Consider the following 17923-nt stretch of genomic DNA (forward strand, 5'->3'; position numbering starts at 1 on the left):
ACCGTGATATTCAAACCAAGTAGTATGAATAACTACAAGATTTTTCCCAGTTAGTGTATAAAGTTTCTGTATGTATGTGTTCTATATAATGTTAACATTTCTCCTATTAAGCTGGTTGTAAAGTGATGCTATATCTAGAAAAATAAATGCCATCTTAAAATGAAAAAAAAAATCTTATTGATACGGCAACTTGCATGAAAAGTTAACGAAGTGAGGAATGGTCACCATGAGGCCATTCATGATTCTTCTTGCTTTTTTTCCCAGCAAAAGAAAAGAGGACAAGGGTAACTTGTGAAGGTGACAAATTGAGTGAATTTATCTCAGTATTTCAAGAATTAATTACTGGGACTTCCCTGGTGGTCCAGTGGCTAAGACCCCACACTCCCAGTGCAGAAGGCCTGGGTTCAATCTCTCAGGGAACTCGATTCCACATGCTGCAACCAAGAGTTCGCATGCCGCAACTAAAAGATCCCACGAGCCGCAACTCAGCCAATAAATAAATAGATAGATTGATAAATATTAAAGAATTAATTATTATGTAAACTACTTGTTGACTTCCCTCCCATCCCCACCCCTTGTTTATTATTTCTCAGAAATGTAGAGTCATGTAGGCATGCAATTTGCCAATGCAGAGGGCATACAGATTTACCCCAGTTCTCCTCATTCTCCATCCGGGGGCTACAAGAATCTTCTCAGATCTTAAACAGGAAGGCACGTCCTTGTGCACAGACCCTATCTAGATTTTTTTTTTTTTTTAACATCTAACAGAAATACAGAAATGGGGCTTCCCTGGTGGCGCAGTGGTTGAGAGTCCGCCTGCCGATGCGGGGGACACGGGTTCGTGCCCCGGTCCGGGAAGATCCCACATGCCGCGGAGCGGCTGGGCCCGTGAGCCATGGCCGCTGAGCCTGCGCGTCCGGAGCCTGTGCTCCGCAACGGGAGAGGCCACAACAGTGAGAGACCCACGTACCGCAAAAAAAGAAAAAAAGAAATACAGAAGTGTGGCTCTAGTGGACAGGAAGAGATCTTCTATTCCCACTGCCTCATATTATATGAGGGAAGGGCTTGTTTCTGGGTAACATGAAGCATTTGTCATCATTTTTCTGCCAGAAGAGTACAGAGTAAATCTAGAACCCACAAATTCATTGCTTCCAGGACACCTCTGTCTCTGACAACTTCATTTCCCAGAATGCAGTGCCACTCTGCCCTCTCTCCCTTTCCTGGGTTGAGCTGCAATACTGGTAGTTGTAGACTTCAAGCAAATGTGGGAAGAGGACTGCTGATGGGACAGAGAGTAGCCTCTTCATAAATCAGTTCCAGGACATGGCAGAGGGGTGGCTGCTTCATTTTCAAGTTCTATTTTAGGGTGGGATTGAGTGAGTAGAGGTCCAAGTGACGCTTCTTTCCACCTTCAGTTTTGGTTCAGCTGTTTCAGAGATCATCGTGATTAATGGCAATTTCATACAGAACCTCATTAGTCATTGGTTAATTCAACACATATTAATTGTTGGCCTACTATGTTAGTCACCTAGCAGATGACTACTAGGTTAGTCATCTCTACCTGAAAATGAATATTCACACTATGTACTATGGCAGATACCCAGTACAACTAAAATCTATGAATGGATAGCAGCTCTCCATGTGTTCCTCAAAATACAGGCTCCTGATGACCTACCAAGTTAAGACAAACTCTGTGGAATTATGTTCAAAGCCATATTTAGTCCCAAACTACTTTCACAAAATTTTGCCCACATTTTTCTCTCCTTTTTGTCCCTCTGGAAACCAAATTAGGCTTGACTTTCTGAGCAGAATTCTTCCCATCATTCATTTGTTTGTTTTCCTCCTACCTATGCTCCCTTTGTTATTTTTGCATGTTGAAAATATGTATCATTTAAATTAATTCTCCGTTCTTAAAGCCTTTTCTGATACCCCCAGATTAAATGGGAACTCTCTCCTTTATACTCTTAAATACTTTGTACCTATTCCTGTAAAATTAACATTTTGATTTATTCTTAGCATTTGTATACTTGTAGTGATATCCTAAGCTCTATTAGAGTACGAATTGTATTCTGCTTGCCTTTCCACAACAGTAATTTATACAAAGTAAAATCTCAATATATATTAGAAGGGAAATGAACTAACTTTGACATATTTCTCTGATTTGGCTTCTAGTGGTATGTAACTTTTTTTTGAGTTCCATGTGTTATCTAGAGAAAAAGTATTTCCATTGTACAAATCTAAAAATAAATACAGAATTTGATATTTTCCCTCCTTTCTCTCTTCCAGTGATAATATGTATTTGATGATGTTAATTCTTGTGAGGCTAAACCTTTGATGGCATCCTTGTAAGCCAGTTTCTGGAAAGATATTCCAAACAAACAATTGTCTTCCTTTACTATTGGAAGTAGACTTGAGACTCAGGAGAGTGTTATCTCTATTTTTTAGAAAATGAAATATTGAAATAAAATATTTTAGTTAGACTCGTCTAGTGCAAAACAATTCTTCTTTCCCTACACCCATCATGTATAACATTCTTATTTCTGATAAATTACGAAGTTTCTACTTTTGAATTTAAGAAATGTGTCCTAATACACATTATCTTTTCCTCCTGGGGCAGCAGGTTGAATTTGTCTAAATGTTCTAATAAAGAGTTCTGTGTATTTGGCCTTATCGGTGGCATAAGAAAAACTACTACTTACAGACACCGCTATTGTTATCATCAAAAAAAAAAAGAAAGGAAAGAAAAAAACCTTTGTTTTAAAATTTGCTTGGACTGAGTGCATAGACTCCATTTCCTGAAGTGTAGAGTGGTATAGGCCGCTACATGAATAATGAAAGTAACTGCAAAACCCATGTCCCGCTAATACTCCCTTGACGTTAAACAAGGGCAGTTCTGTCTTTAAAATACTAAACCGTTTATTCTTATAACATTCAATCTCTTCTAGGAATTTCAAGTGCTTTTGAACTTATAGATTGTTTCGGATTATTCACAGTAAGTGACCTGTTTCTCCTGGAGTTTCTTTGAATTGAGAAGCCCCCCAGGGATGCCAGAAGAGAAGAGAAAGGAAACAAACCTGACTCACCATAGTCAGTTAGTTTACAGTTGAAAGTGAGTAATGGAGCTGTGTGACCAGCAGCATGACCTTCAACTAGTAAGTGCTCCTCATGGACTTACAGTTAGGAGCCTTTTAATTCAGGCTCTAGTCTTGTCCAATATTAGGTTTAATTAATCCCTCTGCCTTTTTGCAGCCTAGCTTGGAACAATAATACTAATAACTTCCGGAGATGCTCTCTATCGATTTAATTAACCCATGATCTGCTAAATTTCAGCATTCAAATATATTACTGTTAACTGATGGATCTTGTTTTAGGGGTGGTGGTGATTATATATATATATATATATATATGTATATATCACAAATCTCTTACTATTGTCTGGATTATTTTATGAAATTTTTACTCTGACATAGCTTTACTCTTCATTTCAAAAGACAAAGTCCTGAAGAGTTTAGAATAATGTCATTTCCCCCTTGCTCACAATAAAACTAATATGAAAGAAGAAATACAATCTTGCCTTAAATACTTATATTGGCTAAGGGCCAGTTAGAATAAGCATATTAAATCCCAATCCCTCAGATGGCAAGAATTTCCTCTTCCCTCAGCTGCAGAGGCTGGTGCTCAGGAAGTGGTAGTATCATCATGTTTTGGAAGTATCCACTAATTTTACATAGAATTACCTGTATAAAAGTAATACTGCTGGAGACAGAAAAACAGCAATGTATGAATAGCGAAACTTTAGGAATAGTTATTCTCCGTTTTTTCCAGGTTGAGTGTGTTTATGATCTGTGTACCTCTAGGGAGATTAGTCTAGTAGTATTTGTTGAACACTTTCAAAGTGCTTGGAAATGACGGTCAAACAAGAACATGATCCCTGTGTTCAAGTGTCTCTATTAAAAAGAGACAAAGATCTTTTAAGCCTGCTCCAGGTACATTGGCTTAATGTAATAGTGTTCCTTGAAAGACATATGTAAATTTATAGTTTTGCAAATCGAATCACGTTTTCTTATATATTTAAATGTAATCTTCATACCTGCTTTACAATAGGATTCTGTCTGTCTGTCCAAGGAGATTCCTTAAGATTTGAGATTTCAGTGATGAAAAATCATTTTAAGGGACACAGAACAACCACTTCTCCCACTTCTGAGAGGTGTGGTGAGCTTGAAGAGAAATCATGCAATTTTCCTACTTTGCTTCAGAAAACAGTCTTGAACTGAGTGAGCCACCCATCTCACATATCTCAGAGCCAGCGTTTGTGTTGGTGACACTAGGTATGCAGCGCCTCCAGGGTTAGCTGTGGATAAATGCCCCTGAAGATACTGCTGTATGTTGCCAAACCTCTAAGTCTCTATAAGGGGTGCTCCCACTCCTTCCAGTTTGGTCCCTCACTGAGGGACTATGGATGCTGAATGAAATCAAGGGGACAAAGCTACATGGGATCCCCAAAGACTCTGCATTCATATATGAGACCTAAGTCAGAGCATCTCTGAGAGTATCTTCTGTTTGAGAGAACAACATTTTCCCTGAGTTGAAGAAGTAGGACACATTTAAAAATATTCCTTGAACTCCAGCCAAATTAACTAAAAGAACTTCATCCTATAAATTTTTAAAAACTGGGGTTTTACTGTACTTTCACTATTTTCACCTAACGGAATTGGCTATGGCCACTTCCCTGAGCTCTGTAAAAAGAAAGTAATAGTTAGAGAACAAACACTTAAATGTAAAGAGAAGTTTGTAAAAGAGATGAACTTTTTGAAGGGGGTAATTTGATCATTGAAGAAACCATCTAGAGCAGACTTCAGAAATCTAGAGATGAAGATCTGCGACCTGAAAGTGGTATAATCAGAGAAAGAGACTGTTCCAAGCAGAAAATGAAGCAGGAGATAGAATTGGCAGAGTTAAAGGCTGTGATGAGAAGAGTAAAGATTCAAAATGGACTCAAAACCATATACAAAAGTTAACTCAAAGTGGATCATAGACATACATGTAAAACCTAAAACTACAAACACAGGAGAAAGTTTTTGAGATCTTGAGTTAGCCAAAGATATCTTAGAACCAAAAATTACAAACCATAAAAGAGAATTTGATAAATTGGACTTAATCAACTAAGATCTTTTGTTCTTTGAAAGAAGTTGTTAAGAAAATGAAAAGTCAAGCTGCAGACTGGGAGAAAAAATTTTAAATCATATATCAGATAAAGAGCTTAAATCTAGAATACACAAAGAATTCTTAATCTTAATAAGAAGGCGAATAACCCAATTTTTTTAAATGGGCAATAAAGTTGAATACATATTTCCTCCAAAGAAAGCATGCAGATGGAAAAGAATCACAAGAAAAGATGCTCAATATCATTACTCATTAGGGAAATAAAAGCCACAATAGGATACCACTACATACCAATTAAGATGGCTAAAGTGATCAGTTGACCACGCCAAGTGTTGACAAGCATGCAGAGCAACTGGAAATCTCATACATAGTTGGTAGGAATGTAAAATGGTACAACCAATTTGAAACAGTGAGGCAGTTTTTAATAAAGGTAAGCATACACTTTTTTTTTTTTAAGCATACACTTAATATACAATCCAGTAATCCCATACCTAAGTTTTTACTGAAGAGAATTGAAAGCATCTAACCACACAAAGTCTTGTACATGAATGTGTATAGCAGTTTTATTTGAAATGACCAGAAACTGGAAACTATTGTATTCATCAACTGGTGAATAAACAAATTATGGTATACTTATAAAATAGGATATTACTCATTAACAAAAAGGAAAAAACTACACATATATACAACATGGGTGAAAAAAACCAGACATAAAACTACATGCCGTAAAGATACCATTTCTATGAAATTTCAAAACGGGCAAAACTATAGTGAGAGAAAGAAAAGTGACTGCCAGGGGCCAGGCTAAAGAGAAGGGGACGTGAGGGGACTTTTTGGAGTAGTGAGAATGTTCTGTGTTTCAGTTATGGTGGTGTTTATACAACCGTATCTGTTGGGCAAAACTTACCAAAATATACACTTAAAATTCATTAACTTTACTGCATGAAAACTATACTTAAATAAATCTGATTTTTAAAACTGACTCAAAGTTACTGAATTTGAAAGCAAAACCAGTGAAGGAAGAAATTAAAGAGACCAGACATTGTCCTGCTTTAAGTTGAGGGAGGTACACCTGTTGGAGCAGAAGCATCCTTGTCTCAATAACCAAACTGGTGATCTTGGCCAAATCACATAACTTCTCTGACCCTCAGTTTTCCCAGACAAATTGCAGAGATTGAACAAAATGGCTTTTCTTTACAGCTCTGAAATTGACAAAAGAGTTGGGTATTCTTATGTCAAGGAGAGCCAATTCTGAGGAGCATTTAATCAAGAATTTTGATTCCTTTTTATCAGGCTGTGTTAATAAAATTGAAAAAGGAAAACTCTGATTTATGTAGTTTGACAGTGTTTCAAAACAAATTGAAATGGAAAGGTTGAATAAGAAAACACAGGAAAGAAAGTGGCTCCGTAAATAAAGTTTTCATATAAAAAACTTCCTCTGATGTACCTCTATTTGCACAGAATATTTTAACAGTGCTGAGGATTAGTCACTATCAACACAGACCAGTGGAGTTTAGGGTATCAAAAACACATGGGGTTATTAAGTGGTAGACTTGAAAATATCCAATGGTGCTTGACATTAAGAAAAAAAGAAACAATAGATGAAGTGTTAAAATGGTGGAAATGTAACAGGGAAGCCTTGTATTTTAAGAGCCACAATACTGAAATAACTTCAGGAGATTGGCTTACACTCAAACAGGAAATTGACCAAATCAACATTTGGCTTGAGATAATGAAGTGATAAAAGGAGCAGTGGGGGGAGCACAACTGTGAGTGAGAAAGAGGCAGTGGAAGTTCTGTGTTAAGCTATGAGGCTGTTTCTGAAAAGTGTTTTTAATTAAACCTCTCCACCCAGTGTTCATGAAACGTAAACACAATACTGAATTAATGCCTTTGGGAACAGGTAAAATATTAAAAAACAAAAACAAAAAAAACCAAATTGGACCAGCAAAAGCGCCTCCATCTTTTCAGGCAAAAGTCTACACTGGTTTTGTTTTTGTTTTTATTTTTAATTGATGGTCCTATTTCAGGGAGTAACAAGGCAATTAAGAAAACAAACCTATTGTGAAAGCAGATGAAGAAGGGACCAGGTTGCACAAAAACACCTAAGAATGAATTTTGCTTTTCCCCAATCCGTATCTCTCCTAGTCTCTGCCTCAGGTTGGAGCTGAGTTCAGCTCCAGGACCTGGTAACTGGAACTTGACATTAGGAGCAAAGGCCTGGTAGCTGGACCCAGGACCAAACCAGTGAGCAGCTAGCCAATGAAGAACCCAACCAAAGCTGAAAGAGAAGATGAGTTAAACCAACTAGGCTTAGAGTTTAACACAGAATTAGTAAGTAAGTGCAACCACCTAGAAATGAACTAATGAGGCTTTCAGAAGTTGAACTAATGTACCTAAAAATGTTCTTTCTCCTCTTTCTGTTTCCCTCTCTCTCTCTCTGTCTCTCTCTCCCCATTCTCTGTTCCCACCCTGTCTTCCTGCAGTTATTTCTTTCCTTATCCAAATCTGAAACTGCATTGACAAAAATCAGAGTTGTCACAGAACTCTAAATGACATAGGGTATTTTAGTTTGTACACTGGGGAGTCTTTGAGGTAACAAATAATAATAATGACTAACATTTATAGTATATTTTCTACTTGCCAAGCGCTGTTTGTACTTTGCAAAACGAATCAAAGCAAAAAGCTTTATGAGATAGTACCGTTATCATTCCCATTTTACAATGATGCAGTTTGAATGACTTGCCGAAGGTTGCAGAGCTTGAGAGGAGAGTGACAGAGCAAGAATGAAAACCCAAGAAATCTGGTTCCAACTAGTATTAATAACCACAGGCCAATGGAGTAGCGTGGGAGGGACCCAGATCTAGAATGAAAATTGCCCTTAGGATGGAGCTGATCCCTGGAAGAACAGACCCAAATGCAGGTGCAGGAAGTTCAGTCCTGTGTGCAGAGCATGGTGTCCAGGGGGTGTGGCAGTATTTAACAGGTGGTGGTACAGTCCCACAGTCAAACTCAAAGAGGTTCAGCCTGGGGTTGGGGGATTCCAAAAGGTCAAACAAGAGCGTTGAGAGAGAAACAATTGTTAATATGGCCCCTGTTCTAGAACTAGAAATGCTGGAAATGGCACCAAGATAGAATTCAAGCAAAGAAAACAAGACTGAGATCTAGTTACCCTTACTGATGGGACTGAAGCCATCACCATGTTTGCACCAAGGCTCAACCTCCCTTCGGCTGCTCTCAGCCAATGACTTAGTGTGGCAACGCGTCCTGGGAGATGTGGGACTCCTTTGATGGGCTGCCTTGGTTTGAAAAAGCCTGGCCAAACTTTCCTTAGGTGGTATAATAAGCTTCCACGTAACACCTTCTTCTCTTCACTCAGCATCAGTTGTCATCTGACAGCTCTCTCCCACTCCCTTTCCGCCTCATTTTTTTTCACAGATGTTTCCCCTAATAAAATCCTTGCACCTTTAATCCCATTTGGGCTTCTGCTTCTTATAAGACCCAGACTAACAAAAGCATCTTATGCTTGTATAGTGCTTTACCGTTTACAGAGCATTGTCACATATATTTGCCCATTTGATCTTCCCAGAGTTCTGTGAGGTAAGCGGGGTAGGTCCAGGTATACCCACTTTACAAGTTTGGAAATTGAAGCTTGGAGAAATCAAATGCTGTATCTATGGTGTGCAACCCACAAGATGGCCCCTAACAATCCCTGCCTCCAGGTATTCACGGCCTTGTGTATTCCAGGAGGCAGGGAATACATCCCCTTGAGTGTGGGCTAGACTTAGTGAATGACTTCTAATGAATAGAATATGACGAACTAATGGATTTTCACTTTGGAGATAAGATTATAGAAGTCTGCAGCTTCCATCTCTGTGCTCTCTCTTGCTTTCTATTGAATCATTTGCCCTAAAGGAAAAGAGCTGCCATGTTCTAAGGCAGCCCCATAGAGAAATTCATATGGTAAAGGACCAAGGACTGCCAACAACCATGTGCGTGCATTTGGCAATGGATCTTCCCCCTCAACCCCAGTCAGGACTACAGATGAGACCACAGCTCTGGCTGATAGCTTGACTGCAACCTTATAAGAGACCCTGAGCCAGAGACACCCAGCTAAGCCACAGCTGGATTCTTGGTCTACAGAAACTGTGAAATATTAAATGTTTATTATTTTAAACTGCTAAGTAAAGGGAGAATTTTTAAGTAGCAATAGAAAACGAACACAGTATCCAACGTTCAGAATAAGTAAGTAGCCAAATTCAGAATTGAAACTTATCCCAAAACTTTGTCTCGCTGCATTTTATTCTTATTTCTACCCCAGTTTTCAGTACAACCTGTCTCCTTTCTTTTTGTAAACAAAGTTGAATCACTACTTCTTTTATTTTTAACGGTATGGTCTAAGAAACATTTTTGCTGTGGTAACAAACATCCCTAAATCTCAGTGGCCTTGAACACGGAACATTTATATTTGGATCACGAGTCTGTCGGTTGGTTGTAGCTCGGCTGGATGCTTCTCAGGTCTGTTCAGTTCTGCTCTATATATCTTCACATCCCAGGCTAAAGGACCAAGGCTAAAGAAGCTGTCCTTAGCTGGAAATGCTGTTCTCATGGCAGAGGCAGGAAGACAAGAGGCCAGACTGAATCATTTAAATACATTTATAGTTTCTGCTCAGAAGTGGTATACATTGTGTTCACTCACATTCCACTAGCCAAAGCAATCACTTAGCCAGCCCAACAATGTGATAGGATGGAATATGCTGCCTAAAGAGGCATGGCGTTGGAGGACAGAGAGAATGAAAACTGCCCACCAAACTGAGAAGTGTCTTGACACTGAAAAAAGAGGCAGACAGCTCCATATAATCAATGGATCAGTGTATTGTACAGTAAGTTACTACAGGGTGGTATCAGCGTCAGGCAGACAATGCTTCCAGAAAATTCACAGCTACACTCTGCACCGTTGACAGGCCATTGGGACAATTTTATAGTTAACCTGGAGAAGGGGGGGTAGGTGCTTGGAAACAGGACATACATTCCTTAGTCAAGACTTATGAAAGGATAACTAGTCTCGTGGCCACTGGGAATAAGTCAGTGAAGGGTTTCATCATTGTTTGGGGAGTAGCGGAACATAGAGGCTACCTGGTCCTAATGATTATCAAACAATATCTATTCACTACAAAGCCCTTGATGACAGAGAAGTGATTTACCGCACAGTACAGTCCTGGGTCTGGGTCTACTGTACAGTCCAGGGTCAGCGGAAGGACAGGAGAAAGTGTAAGGGCCCAAAATGGATTCAGTTATGCTAACAGCCATACACATGGGAAGTTACATGGCAAAGGGTGTGGATTTATAATGCATGGGAGCTACAGTTAGGAAGAATAATATAATCTACCACATATGATTATGAATGGTTATGAATTTAGACCATATCAATGGTTGAAAAATTAATGCTTAGAAATTTTTAAAAATTAAAGTATTAATTGTAATAAATTGTCCCCCTTAAAGTACATCATAAAAACACCAACACTCACGGAAACCATTGAGCAGAAGGGTAGCAAATGCTAGGCTATCATTTGGAAAAGCAATTGTCAGAGCAACCACATCCAAAATGAGTGACCTTGGTTTAGTCATTATATCTTTCCAGTCATAAATTTTAGAGATGCAAATTGTTCCCTTCAATACCATGCTCACTTAAGATGTATTTTTCTACTTTGTTTTTTAAGTGGACTTGAAAGCCCATAGGAAAACATATGAGATCCCTTGCTTAATCCATGAAATGGTTAACACATCCTATCAACCCTGAGTTGGCCATTATTAGAATTTCTAAAAAGTTGTTACCACTATGCCTTGGAGAAAAAAAAAAATAGAAAAGAGAAGATGCAAATTGTTTTTTTTTTAACAACCAAACGTTCCGGTAATGATTTTCCACTCTTTGCCTATCTTGATGCTTTATATAGATTCTAGGTTAAAAATATCTGCTGTAATAAAGAAATAGGCAGCCAGCAAATTAGGAAGTAGGCAAAGCTAATTAAAAGAATTCTAAAGACTATTGAAGGTACAGTCCTACTCGATTTTTAAAAGAAATGTCAATGTTTCAACCTTTTCTAGACAGTATTTTCACAGTTGATTTTTAGATTAACTTCACTGGCATCGTCACACTTTTCTACAAAAATATCACAGCAATGATGTATGTTGATGTCTGGCAGTCCAGCTTATCCTCTGGCTGGATGCTAAACACATCCCCTGTGTTTTCTGATGGACCTATAACAAAAGTACCCTAAGTACAGTAGCCACAGAGGAGAGAACTGAGGGGGTTGAGGAACCAATGGTACATATGGATACGCAACACAAAATCAGTCTGCTTCAAAGGGACAGCACCAGGAGAGAAGGCGTACATAGAGTAAGCTCTCTCTCCTTTTGCGTTAGCCTAACTAAAGCCAAGAGAGACCAATGCTTTCAGGTTTGTATAAGCTTAATTTCCAACTTCAAGCAAAGGTTGGGCCATCACTTTTTTTTAACGGTAGGAGTAATAGGGAATTCAGTTCTATTAGCTGTTTCTAGCCTCCAGTTCTTCCAGAGCTAGTTCATCTGGGTGGAAAAATACTTAGGTGTAATCTGCATGTTTATGACCAAGGTTATATAACTGCAGCGCTGTTTTTGAGTCTTTATACCAGAGTCCTAAAACAATACAATGAGGATATTATTCTCTGAAAGTTTGTTAATGTAGGTGGGTCCCTCTTTCTATCTCTTCTCTAGGTCCTTCCCCGAGTCACTGGGTCTCTAACTTTCCTTATGTTTTTACTTTCCCCTACTTATTTTTAGTTTCCCAATATATGTATTTTGTATGTTTCTCAAATTAACTAGGCATAAAACTGCAAGGCATTTCAAGCTCTTTTTTTAATATAAATTTGTCATGCAGATACCTAAATTTTCTCTTTAAACATAGTTTTTTGCCCTAACTTATTATGCACCCTATTTTTTTTATTGTTGTAGGGGGCTTGATCAGTAGATTTCAACTTAATAAAAGGACCCTCTACTGTTTCCATAACACAACAGGATTGAACACTGGGATGTTGACTCTGATGATCTCCAACTGATGTCATTATGAGCAGCATTTAAACACTGAACTTTTTTTTTTTTTTGCGGTACGCGGAGCCTCTCACTGTTGTGGCCTCTCCCGTTGCGGAGCACAGGCTCCAGACGCGCAGGCTCAGCGGCCATGGCTCACGGGCGCAGCCGCTCCGCGGCATGTGGGATCTTCCCGGACCAGGGCACGAACCCGTGTCCCCTGCATCGGCAGGCGGACTCTCAACCACTGCGCCACCAGGGAAGCCCCAACACTGAACTTTTTAATACGTGAGTCCCATGTTAACGCAGAGTAAATATGTTCTATTAAGTATTTGATTCCATAAAGAGCTACGTAGCTTGTTAATGCTTTGAAAGAATTAACACTATCTTTAAATGGGTAAGTCCATACAGTGGTTTTGGAGTCTCTCTCTATATATATATTTTTTGGAGTACACAAACTCTGGGTCTTAGTTTTCTTGTAAACCAAGATGACTGACAAACTTCAAGTTCTGTTAATTTATTTTATTTCTATATTTTCTGAAATTCATTGGATCATATTTAGCAAGTCACATTAAATTCAGTTACTCCTTCTTTGAGATTGGTCATAGGGAGAATTATAATAAGGCCTCGGATCTTAAAAATGTGCATAAATTAAGTAAAACTGTGCACATTTTTAAAAAGTTAGCCAAAATGTACTGAGAAATTGTATTCTAATATGTATGGTTATGACTTCATTAAGTAATATTTTGTTACGTTTGAAAATACAAAAATTACAATTTACCCACTTCTATTAAACACATTTAAAATATAAATAAACAGTGCTATACATAATTTTGTGAGTTATAAGCCTCACATGTTAGTTTACTGTTCACATTTTTGTTCTCATTCTTTCAGAGTAGAAAATCTAAACTCCTACTACATGTTTGGATACTAGTATTACATGCATAGATTATTTTAAATATATGAACTTATTACTTAACCAAGAATATGAGTAATAAGAACCAGATAGTCATCCAGGGAATGCCATTACTATCTGATAGAACTCACAGCAAAATTTCATTCGAATTCTTCAGTGAGTCAGAACACTTGGTTCAAGCTCTTTCTGTCCTCTCTCTCGACAGTGCTTCGTATCCTTGGCCACATGCACAGCCATGAGCAGAAACACCAAAAACTCTGAGGAAAGGCATTGTTGAAAAGAGCTGGAAACTGAGCCTTTCTCCTAAGACTTCCAGCCACGAATTCAAAATTAGAGGGATTCAGAAATCTTGAAATCCCTGGCTAGTCATTAGAACTGTGTTTCCAAATATTTATTATGTGTCTATCCATCACTGACTGTAATAAATATTACTCAAGTGTTTATATGAAAGTAATAAAAATCAGTGACCATAAATATTATAATGTATTTTTACGTACACTGCTACTAGCAGAGCTTGAAATTTAGTTCCGTTTTTAGGCTAGGCTCTCTCCTCAATGACTAACTCAGGCAACTGAAGCCCAAATTAACTCATCATATTCATGGTTCCTGGCTGTGCAGCTTGGCAGCTCTGACAGAGGAGCCTCCTGGCATACAGTATAGACAGGACAAAACCGACATTCACATTCAACCTGACACTCAGGTTGCCTATTGTAAGAAGAGCTGTTGAGAATAGAGCCATATTTTAGGCCTAGGTAGTGATACTGAATGGATGCTACCCGTTATACAGAATTTTCTTTACATGTAATATAATTTCATTTCACCAACAGTTGCTAAAAAGTGGATGACAACCCAAATGAGAACCACTGTCCAAAGGAGCCAATTTTACATGTGAGTGACTGCTTTTATCATGTGATTTAAAGTTGTAAGTGGCAGCCCTTGCTCCCAAAATTCAGTCTCCTCTGTTGTCTGAAATCTATCAGCAATAATTCGGTATCATCACCCTGATACCGAAACCAGACAAAGATACCACAAAAGAAGAAAGTTACAGGCCGATATCACAGATGAACACAGACACAGAAATCCTCAACAAAATACTAGCAATCCGAATCCAACAAACATTAAGAGGATAATACACCATGATCAAGTGGGATTTATCCCAGGGATGCAAGGATTCTTCAATATCCACAAATCAATCAGTGTGATAAACCACATCAACAAACTGAAGAATAAAAACCATATGATCATCTCAATAGATGCAGAAAAAGCAATAATTCCTTCCAGTGGAGAACATAAATACTTCTCTGGATGGCTACATTTCATTGGAAATAATTTGGGGAGGGATGCCCAAATTAAATACCCCAAATTTTAGAGTGAAGAAATTTGTTAGGCATTTTATTCATTCATTAATTTTAATTTTATTCATTCATTCATTAATTTTTCATTCACTCATTCATCTCACTGATTCCTACAACTGATAGAGCACCTTCTATCGGCCAAGCGCTCTTCTAGGTGATGAAAATCTTGAGGGGAGCCCTTGAGAGGAGCACATCCCCATTTGGCAGCAGAACACTGAGCTGGTGAAGTTACCCAAAGTGGGGAAAGAGGCATGGAACAGGGAAAAGACATTCACCAAATCTACTCTGCTACTTCACAGTTTTGCCTAAAGCTGACACTGGCAGTGCCCACAGGTGTCCAACTTCGACCACAACTGGTGAAGCATGCAAAAAGCTGCCTTGAAAAAGGGAAGTTGACTTCGGAAGTGCAGGATTCCCTAGAGTCCAAGATTTCATTGGTTGAGAACAAGTTTTCCTTAGCATTTAAAAAATGTTGTACTGTAAATCCTTCAGTGGCATAATCCAATTAGTCTCCCAAAGAAGCTGCTCAACATATTAAGACACATACGTTCAGCACATCTAAAATGGAAAATTTCATCTTCCTGATCAAGCCAACTCCCCTATTTTTGTAAACAGGACCAGACACAAGACTTGAAACCACAAAATCACCTTGGACTACACATTCCAATCCTCTTTCCCACCTCCCGTGTTCCATTGTGGCCATGTTCTTTTCTTTCTCCTTCTACAATCCTTTCCTTCCCCGCTATGTTCTGCCTCAATCTGAGCTAATGTATCAACAACTTAAGTCATCTCCCTGCCTTCAGCATTTCTACCTCTACTATCCATCCTGAAAGCTGCCACTATAAAATCATTTTGATCGTATTGTTCGTCCTTTTGCTGCAAGGTAAACGCTCCTAAAATTTAGCTTCAGGCCCTTGTTGTACCTCAAATTGTGCTACAGCCGACCCTTAACCTTGCTGAGCTTCAGATAAAACCTGAACCCCTTAGCTTGGTATTAGATTTATCTACCTCTATCCTTACCATCTTATGTATAACCACTATTTTAAGGCTTCTATTTCAGTCCAGATGGTTTACTCACCCCTCCTTAACCACTCTTCATTTTTCCAGTTTCATATATTTACTCGTAATTGTTCCACACACACATGCACACACGCGCGTGCGCACACACACCCACACAACTACAGATTTAAGCTTTGTGCAGCACTCGACAGTTCTTGGGATGTCTCTGAGTCTGATTGTCAACTGTAAATGAAATTTTAAATATCTAACCTCTCAAACTTGTAGGCTCTTTCTGAGGACCAAAGAAACTAATATTTTATTGACTCCTTGTTATATGCCAAACACTTTGCTAGTCTCAATAAGGTATCACGTTGCCTTATTAAAATCTTCCAGTGATTCTGTGATAGAGGTAGATCTTATTTTCATTTTACAAATAAGGAAACTGAGACAATCATTTGTATGTAAATACTTTGAAAACTGAGAAACAGCTAGAAAAATGTGTGTTTTTGTCTGTTTGTGACCTCCTATTAAATCTTCTGTTTTATGCAATCTTAACTTTTTCTCCAACTACATTTTAAGGTATAAATGATTTTATGTATTTCTTTAGAGTGTATCCTCTCATGATAGTTACTAGAGTTAATAATTGCTTTGTAAGTATTTTCAGGTTTATTTTGATATACAGCTTATGTGATAGTTGATTGATGATTTTTGCTTTTCCATCAGAGGAGCTTAAAATTTTCTTTCCTCCATTTTTGCCTATTAGGTGGCAGCCACATACCTGACATTAAAGAGGCTATGGAGGGGTTACCAAGGAAAAGAGATAAGCCTCACTTATGTGGGCTGCCTCAGGGTGTTATACATAGGTATAATTAAGATTTGTCCTATTTGAAAATATTTCAAAATATATTTAAATGAGCCAATCAAATCTGACCTAATGAAGGGGAAAATATTAAGAGTAATTGAACACTATCTGCGGCATATTTTAAAAAGATCTATTAGTGATGAGGCAACTGAGGATAACTTCACTTCCCTAGTGCTAAATACAATAGACAAGATAATGATAGAGGCTCATCAGACTCTACCTTTGAAACCTGCCTTTGATGATTTAAATAGAGGAAGTAAAACTAGTTAATGCTTGAGCAGGGATTTGTTTATTCTATTTATCTGAAACTAAAGCCAACTATCATAGTAAGTTGAATGACCTTAAATCTCCATATTTGAGCAGAACTTAATGGACCATTTGCTGATAGATGAATTCAAGAAAATAAACCAGCTCCCAAATATGTGTGTGGGTATACTATACTATATACTTTGCTACTCAACTCTAAAAACAAATGTTTCTTTTGTGGAAAAATTAAAGTGATAGATGCTAAACAACTTTCTATATAAATAAAGATCCTAGACTCAAAAGGTGGCTGATTCAACTTAATTTTTAAAATTGTACTTTAGGTATACCTAATGATTAAAACTTTTTGGTTAAAAAAGGTGAGTTTGATTTCTACTACTTTTTTTCCTGTTCTCCAATTAGAAAGAACATGTTTTCATGGTACTTTGCTCAGTAGAAGTAAACATTTAAGGATGGCTCCCTCTAAGTCCATTTTTTCAACATGAAACAGGATGCCTGGCATGAACTACATTTCCTTTATTGCAGTCTGTTAAATTCCAAATACAGTTATACATCTTAATATAAGAAATATGTGTGACATAGCACATTTTCCAAGACAATATGTTTGAAATGAAGGATGAACTAGGGAAATTAATCCAGCAGTCTATTAGATGATGACGGTTTAAGGAAATGCAGTCTTATCTTTTCCACGCATCAAGGCCATCAGTTTTGCCTTTATCCACTAGAGGGGGTAATGTTCTTCCATCCTAAAAGGACATGGAATTATCCCAATGAGATTTAAATGCGCACAGTGACCTTATTTCTTTTGAAACCAGGTTAATTAAATAATATAATACAATGGATGCCAAAAATACCAATGAAAGTTGCTTCAAAAACATTTGTGGAAAAAAAAAAAACATTTGTGACCCCAAGATCAGAAATAGTTGTTTTTGTCCACCCTAAAACTTTGCAAAATCCGTGGTTGTAAAAAGGATGGGTTAAATGTGTTTTAGCTAAGAGAGGAAAATTTTACATAAAGTAACGTTTTCTATGACCATTCCAAAAAGTACTGTGTTCTTTTCCATGTGATTAATTTCACCTTACTAGAGTTGGTAACTGGATTGTTGTCTGTTTGGTTCAGCAAGGAGGCAAATCACCTCTTTACATTTAAGGATGCATTTAAGAAATAATTAAAGAATTAAATAGATTTATAGAAGTTTATAATAAACATCATAAATACATGAATTTGACATATTACATGGTTGAATAGTGATACAGGATTCAGAATACTTAAAGATCAATACATATATACAGAACTGG

This window comes from Phocoena phocoena, chromosome 11 (genome assembly GCF_963924675.1).
Source record: "Phocoena phocoena chromosome 11, mPhoPho1.1, whole genome shotgun sequence".
NCBI classification, from domain to species: Eukaryota; Metazoa; Chordata; class Mammalia; order Artiodactyla; family Phocoenidae; genus Phocoena; species Phocoena phocoena.